The sequence below is a fragment of the Schistocerca serialis genome, chromosome 4 (genome assembly GCF_023864345.2).
Source record: "Schistocerca serialis cubense isolate TAMUIC-IGC-003099 chromosome 4, iqSchSeri2.2, whole genome shotgun sequence".
In the NCBI taxonomy this organism is placed as follows: Eukaryota; Metazoa; Arthropoda; class Insecta; order Orthoptera; family Acrididae; genus Schistocerca; species Schistocerca serialis.
Genome location: NC_064641.1, coordinates 103,693,500 through 103,706,008, shown reverse-complemented (window position 1 = coordinate 103,706,008; position 12,509 = coordinate 103,693,500).

Genomic DNA, 12,509 nt, shown 5'->3' with positions numbered 1-12,509 from the left:
CCCGCAGAGGACTGATGAATGTTGCAGGCTCTGATAGTTGACCCTCAATGTAAATAGATGTAACATATTGCGCATACTTATGAAAAGAAACTCACTACTGTACAATTACATTATTGATGATAAATTGCAGGAAACATTATCTACCATAAAATATCTCAGAGTAACTATCCGGAGCGACCTTAAATGAAATGACCACATAAAACAAATAGTAGAGAAGCAGATGGCAGACTCAGATTCATGCGAAGGACCTTCAGGAATTGGATCTCATTCCAAGATGCCACTCCTGGAGGGTGTAAAATGAATGCGCGCAACGGAAAATAATAAATGCTAAAGTAAAGATTTGGCCCTGTCTGACTACCCTCTGAAGCAGATCTTAGGATATCTTAAGTCTATAAATTACAATCTAAACATAAGTGAATAATGAAGGCAACTAATCCTACTAAATGATAAACGTTGTTCCTGCTTATATACACTACTGGCCATTAAAATGCAGATGATAAACGGGCATTCATTGGACAAATATATTATACTACAACTGACATGCGATTAGATTTTCACGCAATTTGGGTGCATAGATCCTGAGAAATCAGTACCCAGAACAACCACCTCTGGAAGTAATAGCGGCCTTCATACGCCTGATCATTGAGGCAAACAGAGCACAGGTACAGCTGCCCATGCAGCTTCAACACGATACCACAGTTCATCAAGAGTAGTGACTGGCGTATTGTGACGAGCCAGTTGCTCGGCCACCATTGACCAGACGTTTTCAATTGGTGAGAGATCTGGAGAATGTGCTGACCAGGGCAGCAGTCGAACATTTTCTGTATCCAGAAAGGCCTGTACAGGACATGCAACATGCGGTCGAGCTTTATCCTGCTGAAATATAGGGTTTCGCAGGGATCGAATGAAGGGTAGAACCACGGGTCGTAACACATCTGAAATGTAACGTCCACTGTTCAAAGTGCCGTCAATGCGAACAAGAGGTGACCGAGAGGTGTAACCAATGGCACCCCATACCATCACGCCGGGTGATACGCCAGTATGGCGATGACGAATACACGCTTCCAATGTGCGTTCACCGAGATGTCGCCAATCAAGAATGCGACCATCATGATGCTGTAAACAGAACCTGGATTCATCCGAAAAAATGATGTTTTGCCATTCGTGCTCCCAGGTTCGTCGTTGAGTACACCATCGCAACCGAGCGAGGTGGCGCAGTGGTTAGCACACTGGACTCGCATTCGGGAGGACGACGGTTCAATCCCGTCTCCAGCCATCCTGATTTAGGTTTTCCGTGATTTCCCTAAATCGTTTCAGGCAAATGCCGGGATGGTTCCTTTGAAAGGGCACGGCCGATTTCCTTTCCCATCCTCCCCTAACCCGAGCTTGCGCTCCGTCTCTAATGACCTCGAGGTCGACGGGACGTTAAACACTAACCTCCTCCTCCTACACCATCGCAGGCGCTCCCGTCTGCGATGCAGCGTCAAGGGTAAACGCAGCCATGGTCTCCGAGTTGATAGTCCATGCTGCTGCAAAGGTCGTCGAACTGTTCGTGCAGATGGCTGTTGTCTTGCAAACGCACCCATCTGTTGACTCAAGGATCGAGATGTGGCTGCACGATCCGTTACAGCCATGCGGATAAGATGCCTGTCATCTCGACTGCTAGTAATACGAGGCCGTTGGGATCCAGCACGGCGTTCCGTATTACCCTCCTGAACCCACCGATTCCATATTCTGCTAACAGTCATTGTATCTCGACCAACGCGAGCAGCAATGTCGCGATACGATAAACCGCAATCGCGATAGGCTACAATCCGACGTTTATCAAAGTCGGAAACGTGATGGTACGCATTTCTCCTCCTTACACGAGACATCACAACAAAGTTTCCCCAGGCAACGCTGGTCAACTGCTGTTTGTGTATGAGAAATCGGTTAGAAACTTTCCTCATGTCAGCACGTTGTAGGTGTCGCCACCGGCGCCATCCATGTGTGAATGCTCTGAAAAGCCAATCAGTTGCATATCACAGCATCTTCTTCCTGTCGGTTAAATTTCGCATCTGTAGCGCGTCATCTTCATGGTGTAGCAACTTTAATGGCCAGTAGTGTATTTATTGTAGATTAAAAAAACTTTTAGATTACAAAGTTTACATTTCCTAAGTAAAATTACTAATCAATTGCCCAACTCTGTCCCTTATTGTGACTGCGCAGTCGAATATCAATAACTCGAAATGACTGACATCATCTACGTACCAAACACTGGACGACACTACTTTCAGAGATTATCTACGGTGGTGTGGAACCTCAGTGGAAATAAACTAACGTGATAACAGCTGTTTAGCTTTTATAGCCCTAATAAGCTGAAGCAATTTGCGATATCACCGTATGTACTCGTCCGGTGCGTCGGAGTGGTGGTTCTCGTACTCGTCTGCGACGATAGAAGAACTCCAGCCATAATTAAACTCTTTTGGTTCAAATGGCTCCGAGCACAATGGGATTTAACATCTGATCGTCATCAGTCCCCTAGAACTTAGAACCACTTAAACCTAACTAACCTAAGGACATCACACACATCCATGCCCGAGGCAGGAATCGAACGTGCGACCATAGCAGTCGCGCGGTTTCAGACTAAAGTGCCTAGTACCGCTCGGCCACAGCGGCCGGCATTAAACTCTTTCAAAGACTAGGAAAGTAGAAGGCGTTCCTCTGACTAATATACTCTAATACTTTCTGCTCTCTGTGTTGTACAGACGAGAAACGCGAACTCCCAACCACAAGGACGGAGTTCAGATGTCTCAACGTAAGTATAGGCAGAGGAAGTACTCTCTATTACTGAACGCTGCATGCTCATCGACGACTTCCAACCCAGAGGTGAAGACCAGACTCGAATAGGTTCGCAACAGTACAGTTCCTAACTGTTCTAACTATAAACTCTCCTGAGAGCAAAGACAGCAAGTCCGTCGGTACCAACAAAAGCTGATGTCGAGCGACCGTCTCACACGGGCGTTCACAACGGAAGACCACGTCTCTCCAGCTCTGGCTTCCCAGCACGGCTTGCCTCCCTACCATCGTAATTCCGAAAACGAATCATATTCCCGAAACCACGGAATATTATCCCTCTCTACAGATTCTTCCGAACGCCGACCAACCATATTTTAGTCTTTTGTCGTCCAGAAGTTTGCGAGGAAAAACCTGTACTCGCACAATGGTACTCTTCTGAGTAAAAATCCTTGGAAATAACCCAGCCTGCGTGGTTTCCGAGGTGACGCTTCGTCGTTCCTCTCATCTGCGTCCAAGATTTTCGTAGCTTACGAAGTATAATCCTTTCCGTCCGGCTACAAAACCGGCCGGTCGCGAGTCTATTGTGCTCCAGCGCGTAGGTGCTACGACGTCCGTCTTGCTATTCCCTGTGTTTAAGCCGGACCAAAACACCTGTGTGGGCCTTCCACGCAGGGCTGGAGTTCCTCTGCCGTTTCATTTCCACTGTCGTTACAACCTCTAGTAGTATGGTAATAAAGACACTCCGTCACCTTTCGTGCAATAAGCGTTAACAATTATTTACAAGGCGTACGTGACAATGTCAGTCTCCTTTAAATAGTAATATATACCTATCAAATAATACCTATCAAATAATACCTAATGTGGCTGTAGATCATGGCAAAGTATGTGGATGAGTGCTCGTAAGGTGCGAAATTACAGCCACCTTACATCATTCACAAACGAAACGGCTTATAGCGCGCTTGTTCGACCGATTCTTGAGTACTGTTGATCAACATGGGATCCTCCTAACCAGGTAGGACTGATAGAATAGATACAGAAGTTACAACCAAGAGCGGAGCGTTTCGTCATGGGATCATTTAGTTGGCGCGAGAGCGTTACGGAGATTCCCAACATACTCCAGTGAAAGACGTTACAAGTTGGGTTTACTGTTCAAATTTCGAGACAGGACTTTTCGGGAAGAGTCGGACAACATATTGCTACATCTCGCGTAATGACCACGACAGAGAAAATTAGAGAAATTGGAGCTAACACAGAGGCTACCGATGATCATGTTTCCCACGCGCCATTCGCGATTGGAACAGAGATAGTCGGAGGGGAGGGATGAGTTAGTGCTGCCAGAAGTACCCTTTACCACACAGCGTCAAGGGGCTTGCTAACTGTTGATGCAGATGTAGATGTAGATGTACACAAGACAGAAAGTGAAAGACCCTTCACAAAGACGAAAAATAACAGAGAAACTGATTTCCCGAAAGCAGGTAGAAAGGACTGAAGGTACACCAGCGCCATTACCTGCATCCGCGATTTGCTGACCAGTGTTCAAAACGTGGTGCTTAATGAAATACTGGTAACTTTGTATGCGCACTTCGATTTTGTTTTTCATAAATTATGACGTTACCGATGTCGTGAGTTTGTTGTTATTATAGAACTTAAATCCGTTGTGTGATGTATGTACTTCTTAAATTTTCGGACGCGTGTTTTTCAAGCGCTGCGTTGGTCTCAACTGCAATTTTCTGGATACAATGGTAAAGCAATGTGCTATTCGCTAATGTAAATTCTCATTATTCCTTTCAAATGATTTATATATTTCATGGAGTTAAACACATTATTATTACGGTAAAGCAGTTCGCATATTTTATTGGAATTATTATGAAGACTCGCCCGTACAGCCGTGCGCGTTAGCACGTCTCTTCTAGGATCCGGGGAGGCGCGCTGTCCCCGGACCGAACCCACCCGGCGGACTGCCGACGAGGACCTGTGTGCCCGCCAGTCTGGACGCGGGTTTTCAGGCGGTTTTCCGCAGCCGGCTTTGTAGATGCCGGTCTGGTAGCTACCCATGTCGCGTCTCAGCTACACGATTCTCGAACATTGAGAGAAAGCTCTCTGACACGGGACAACACCAGACGCAGAGAGCCAGCGTATACAAATTCCGTTTCGAGAGACAAACGCGGTGTGTGTGGGGAGGGGGGGGGCGGGGGGGGGGGTAACACAGGAAGGGCATAGGGCCATCCTCTGCTACTAACTACTAACATTGCCAAATCCAATTTCACATGCTGACTCCGTGAAAATACGGGACAGTGACTAGGAAAAAGGAGGAGAAGAAAGATAGTAGTTAGTACACTACTGGCCATTAAAATTGCTACACCACGAGCATGACGTGCTACAGACGCGAAATTTAACCGGCAGGAAGAAGGTGCTGTGATATGCAAATGATTAGCTTTTCAGAGCATTCACACATGGATGGCGTCGGTGGCGACACCTACAACGTGCTGACATGAGGAAAGTTTCCAGTCGATTTCTCATACACAAACAGCAGTTGACCGGCGTTTCCTGGTGAAACGTTGTTGTGATGCATCGTGTAAGGAGGAGAAATGCGTACCATCACGTTTCCGACTTTGATAAAGGTCGGATTGTAGCCTATCGCGATTGCGGTTTATCGTATCACGACATTGCTGCTCGCGTTGGTCGATATCCAATGACTGTTAGCAGAATATGGAATCGGTGGGTTCAGGAGGGTGATACGGAACGCCGTGCTGGATCCCAACGGCCGCGTATCACTAGCAGTCCAGATGACAGGCATCTTATCCGCATGACTGTAACGGATCGTGTAGCCACGTCTCGATCCCTGAGTCAACAGATGGGGACGTTTGCAAGACAACAACCATCCGCACGAACAGTTCGACGACGTTAGCAGCAGTATGGACTATCAGCTCGGAGACCGTGACTGCGGCTACCCTCGACGCTGCATCACAGACAGGAGCGCCTGCGATGGTGTACTCAACGACGAACCTGGGTGCTCGAATGGCAAAACGTCATTTTTTCGGATGAATACAGGTTCTGTTTACGTCATCATGATGGTCGCGTTCCGTGTTTGGCGACATCGCTGTGAACGCACATTGGAAGTGTGTATTCGTCATCGCCACACTGGCGTATTGTATGGGGTGCCATTGGTTACACGTCTCGGTCACCTCTTGTTCGCATTGACGACACTTTGATCAGTGGACGTTACATTTAAGATGTGTTACAACCCGTGACTCTACCTTTCATTCGATCCCTGCGAAACCCTACATTTCAGCAGGATCATGCACAACCGCATGTTGCAAGTCCTGGATACAGAAAAAGTTCGACTGCTGCCCTGGCCAGCACATTCTCCAGATCTCTCACCAATTGAAAACGTCTGGTCAGTGGTGTCCGAGAAACTGGCTCGTCACAATACGCCAGTCACTACTCTTGATAAACTGTGGTATCATGTTGACGCTGCATGGGCAGCTGTACCTGTACACGCCATCCAAGCTCTGTTTGACTCTATGCTCAGGTCTTTTAAGGCCGTTATTACGGCCAGAGGTGGTTGTTCTGGGTACTGATTTCTCAGGATCTATGTACCCAAATTGGATGAAAATGTAATCGCATGTTAGTTCTAGTATAATATATTAGTCCAATGAATACCCGTTTATCATCTGCATTTCTTCTTGGTGTAGCAATTTTAATGGCCAGTAGTGTATTAGAGACACGTATTTGTGACATGTTACAACTGGGGGCCAAGGCAAAGATACATTTTGGTGGTACCGTTGACTCGCATCCTGCCGTATAATTTACCTGCAACTGAGCCACTGTGCTCATCACATTTCGCATTTCTTCACACTGTTCCTCCCAGTCATTTCTTTGACACGATTGGTTCAAGTTTCGACTAGGTAACCCTTGTCAGTGCATACCACGGTTCGACGTTGCATAAACTGCTACACTTCGCGTTGCTCTATATTAAGAAGATCTTTACAGCAGGCTGTTATTTTGTTTAGACCTAACTGGATATTACTGCAGTGTTTCCGGACAGAATTTTCTCAGATAGCTGCTTGACCTGCGAGAAGTTTGGGACCGCAGCTAGTACTTTTCCCCTCAGCGTACAGGGAAAGCACGCAGAGTGTCTCCGTGCCACCTCGCTGGACCAAGACTTATCTATTATGCAAGAAGTCGGTTCTGGGGTGGAACACGTGAACTGGGCAGCACGAGGCGCAGCTCTGCTGACGTCATTGTGTCCGGACCGCGGGAGATACGGCACGGCGCTCTCGCATTCTGGAGGACGTCCGATCGTCCAGATTAAGTAAGGTTTTCCGTGGCTTACTTTAATCACTTGAGGTGACTACCGAGGTGGTTACCTGAAAGGGCACCGTCGATATCCTTCCCTAGTGTTCCGCCGCTAATGAAGTCGTCGACGACACGTTAAATCCTAATTACGCGCCATCCTGTCTTCTCGGACAGGAAGGAAAAGAGCTGTCTCGGGTTCTCGCCGCGGGCCGCGTACGGAGGCGTTCGGCGGTTGCGGCAGAGCGCGCGGTGGGGCGGAAGGGCCGGGCAGTGATTACAAGGGAAGAGAGCGCGGCGCAAACGTGAAATGGCGAGTGCGGGCGGCGGCAATTAGAGGCGGCGCATGTGTCGACCCGGCCAGAGTAAATCAGGCTGGCGGCGGGGGCGGGGGGCGGGGGCGGCACTCATCGACCCGCGCGCCGCCCCCACTTGTTGGTGCTGTCAACCGCCGCCCCCCGCTCTGACCTCTGCAAACAGCGCGCGCGCCCTGCCGCTCTGATTTCCTCGCACACGCACACGTACGCGCACCTCCTCCTTTTTATGCCAGCCGACAGGAAGGAAGCCTTCTGCAAGCCTGTTGCATAGGACTGTATGTGTGTGAGTGTGTACACGTAATGGTACATGTGAGTGAGAAGGTGTGTGTTTGCCCCTAAGTCATACTACTTTCACCCATCTCCACACGGCCACGGCAGTTAACTAGCCGACGGCTGGAAAGGAAGAAAGATTACACTTTAACGTCCTGTCGATAGCTAGGTCATTAGAAATGGAGCACAGCACAGGTAGTTCCAGTATTCAAGAAGAGTCGTCGAGCAGATGCGCAAAACTATAGGCCTATATCTCTGACATCGATCTGTTGTACAATTATAGGACATGTTTTTTGCTCGCGTATCATGTCATTTCTGGAAACCCCAGAATCCACTCTGTAGGAATCAACATGGATTCCGGAAACAGTGATCGTGTGAGACCCAACTCGCTTTATTTGTTCATGAGACCCAGAAAATATTAGATACAGGCTCCTAGGTAGATGCCATTTTCCTTGACTTCCGGAAGGCGTTCGATACAGTTCCACACTGTCGCCTGATAAACAAAGTAAAAGCCTACGGAATATCAGACCAGCTTTGTGGCTGGATTGAACAGTTTTTAGCAAACAACACAGCATGTTGTTCTCAATGGAGAGACGTCTACATACGTTAAAGTAACCTCTGGCGTGCCACAGGGGAGTGCAGTGGGACCATTGCTATTCACAATATATATAAATGACCTAGTAGATAGCGTCGGAAGTTCCATGCGGCTTTTCGCGGATGATGCTGTAGTATACAGAGAAGTTGCAGCATTAGAAAATTGCAGCGAAATGCAGGAAGATCTGCAGCGGTAGGCACTTGGTGGCGGGAGTGGCAACTGACCCGTAACATAGACAAATGGAGTGTATTGCGAATACATAGAAAGAAGGGTCCTTTATTGTATGATTATATAATAGCGGAACAAACACTGGTAACAGTTACTCCTGTAAAATATCTGGGAGTATGCGTACGGAACGATTTGAAGTGGAATGATCATATAAAATTAATTGTTGGTAAGGCGGGTGCCAGGTTGAGATTCATTGGGAGAGTCCTTCGAAAATGTAGTCCATCAACAAAGGAGGTGGCTTACAAAACACTCGTGCGACCTATACTTGAGTATTGCTCATCAGTGTGGGATCCGTACCAGGTCGGGTGGAGAGGAGATAGAGAAGATCCAAAGAAGAGCGGCGCGTTTCGTTGCAGGGTTATTTTGTAACCATGATGGCGTCACGGAGATGTGTAGCAGACTCAAGTGGCTGACTCTGCAAGAGAGGCGCTCTGCATCTACATCTACATCTACATCTACATCTACATCTACATTGATACTCCGCAAGCCACCCAACGGTGTGTGGCGGAGGGCACTTTACGTGCCACTGTCATTACCTCCCTTTCCTGTTCCAGTCGCGTATGGTTCGCGGGAAGAACGACTGTCTGAAAGCCTCCGTGCGCGCTCTAATCTCTCTAATTTTACATTCGTGATCTCCTCGGGAGGTATAAGTAGGGGGAAGCAATATATTCGATACCTCATCCAGAAACGCACCCTCTCGAAACCTGGCGAGCAAGCTACACCGCGATGCAGAGCGCCTCTCTTGCAGAGTCTGCCACTTGAGTTTATTAAACATCTCCGTAACGCTATCACGGTTACCAAATAACCCTGTGACGAAACGCGCCGCTCTTCTTTGGATCTTCTCTATCTCCTCCGTCAGACCGATCTGGTACGGATCCCACACTGATGAGCAATACTCAAGTATAGGTCGAACGAGTGTTTTGTAAGCCACCTCCTTTGTTGATGGACTATATTTTCTAAGCACTCTCCCAATGAATCTCAACCTGGTACCCGCCTTACCAACAATTAATTTTATATGATCATTCCACTTCAAATCGTTCCGCACGCATACTCCCAGATATTTTACAGAAGTAACTCCTACCAGTGTTTGTTCCGCTATCATATAATCATACAATAAAGGATCCTTCTTTCTATGTATTCGCAATACATTACATTTGTCTATGTTAAGGGTCAGTTGCCACTCCCTGCACCAAGTGCCTATCCGCTGCAGATCTTCCTGCATTTCGCTACAATTTTCTAATGCTGCAACTTCTCTGTATACTACAGCATCATCCGCGAAAAGCCGCATGGAACTTCCGACACTATCTACTAGGTCATTTATATATATTGTGAAAAGCAATGGTCCCATAACACTCTCCTGCGGCACGCCAGAGGTTACTTTAACGTCTGTAGACGTCTCTCCATTGATAACAACATGCTGTGTTCTGTTTGCTAAAAACTGTTCAATCCAGCCACACAGCTGGTCTGATATTCCGTAGGCTCTTACTTTGTTTATCAGGCGACAGTGCGGAACTGTATCGAACGCCTTCCGGAAGTCAAGAAAAATAGCATCTACCTGGGAGCCTGTATCTAATATTTTCTGGGTCTCATGAACAAATAAAGCGAGTTGGGTCTCACACGATCACTGTTTCCGGAATCCTTGTTGATTCCTACATAGTAGATTCTGGGTTTCCAGAAATGACATGAGACGCGAGCAAAAAACATGTTCTAAAATTGTACAACAGATCGATGTCAGAGATATAGGCCTATAGTTTTGCGCATCTGCTCGGCGACCCTTCTTGAAGACTGGGACTATCTGTGCTCTTTTCCAATCATTTGGAACCCTCCGTTCCTCTAGAGACTTGCGGTACACGGCTGTTAGAAGGGGGGCAAGTTCTTTCGCGTACTCTGTGTAGAATCGAATTGGTATCCCGTCAGGTCCAGTGGACTTTCCTCTATTGAGTGATTCCAGTTGCTTTTCTATTCCTTGGACACTTATTTCGATGTCAGCCGTTTTTTCGTTTGTGCGAGGATTTAGAGAAGGAACTGCAGTGCGGTCTTCCTCTGTGAAACAGGTTTGGAAAAAGGTGTTTAGTATTTCAGCTTTACGCGTGTCATCCTCTGTTTCAATGCCATCATCATCCCGTAGTGTCTGGATATGCTGTTTCGAGCCACTTACTGATTTAACGTAAGACCAGAACTTCCTAGGATTTTCTGTCAAGTCGGTACATAGAATTTTACTTTCGAATTCAATGAACGCTTCACGCATAGCCCTCCTTACGCTAACTTTGACATCGTTTAGCTTCTGTTTGTCCGAGAGGTTTTGGCTGCGTTTAAACTTGGAGTGGAGCTCTCTTTGCTTTCGCAGTAGTTTCCTAACTTTGTTGTTGTACCACGGTGGGTTTTTCCCGTCCCTCACAGTTTTACTCGGCACGTACCTGTCTAAAACGCATTTTACGATTGCCTTGAACTTTTTCCATAAACACTCAACATTGTCAGTGTCGGAACAGAAATTTTCGTTTTGATCTGTTAGGTAGTCTGAAATCTGCCTTCTATTACTCTTGCTAAACAGATAAACCTTCCTCCCTTTTTTTATATTCCTATTAACTTCCATATTCAGGGATGCTGCAACGGCCTTATGATTAATGATTCCCTGTTCTGTACATACAGAGTCGAAAAGTTCGGGTCCGTTTGTTATCAGTAGGTCCAAGATGTTATCTCCACGAGTCGGTTCTCTGTTTAATTGCTCGAGGTAATTTTCGGATAGTGCACTCAGTATAATGTCACTCGATGCTCTGTCCCTACCACCCGTCCTAAACATCTGAGTGTCCCAGTCTATATCTGGTAAATTGAAATCTCCACGTAAGACTATAACATGCTGAGAAAATTTATGTGAAATGTATTCTAAATTTTCTCTCAGTTGTTCTGCCACTAATGCTGCTGAGTCGGGAGGTCGGTAAAAGGAGCCAATTATTAACCTAGTTTGGTTGTTTAGTGTAACCTCCACCCATAATAATTCACAGGAACTATCCACTTCTACTTCACTACAGGATAAACTACTACTAACAGCGACGAACACTCCACCACCGGTTGCATGCAATCTATCCTTTCTAAACACCGTCTGTACCTCTGTAAAAATTTCGGCAGAACTTATCTCTGGCTTAAGCTAGCTTTCTGTACCTATAACGATTTCAGCTTCGGTGCTTTCTATCAGCGCTTGAAGTTCCGGTACTTTACCAACGCAGCTTCGACAGTTGACAATTACAATACCGATTGCTGCTTGGTCCCCGCATGTCCTGACTTTGCCCCGCACCCGTTGAGGCTGTTGCCCTTTCTGTACTTGCCCAAGGCCATCTAACCTAAAAAACCGCCCAGCCCACGCCACACAACCCCTGCTACCCGTGTAGCCGCTTGTTGCGTGTAGTGGACTCCTGACCTATCCAGCGGAACCCGAAACCCCACCACCCTATGGCGCAAGTCGAGGAATCTGCAGCCCACACGGCCGCAGAACCGTCTCAGCGTCTGATTGAGACCCTCCACTCGGCTCTGTACCAAAGGTCCGCAGTCAGTCCTGTCGACGATGCTGCAGATGGTGAGCTCTGCTTTCATCCCGCTAGCGAGACTGGCAGTCTTCACCAAATCAGATAGCCGCCGGAAGCCAGAGAGGATTTCCTCCGATCCATAGCGACACACATCATTGGTGCCGACATGAGCGACCACCTGCAGATGGGTGCACCCTGTACCCTTCATGGCATCCGGAAGGACCCTTTCCACATCTGGAATGACTCCCCCCGGTATGCACACGGAGTGCACATTGGTTTTCTTCCCCTCTCTTGCTGCCATTTCCCTAAGGGGCCCCATTACGCGCCTGACGTTGGAGCTCCCTACTACCAGTAAGCCCACCCTTTGCAACTGCCCGGATCTTGCAGACTGAGGGGCAACCTCTGGAACAGGACAAGCAGCCATGTCAGGCCGAAGATCAGTATCAGCCTGAGACAGAGCCTGAAACCGGTTCGTCAGACAAACTGGAGAGGCTTTCCGTTCAG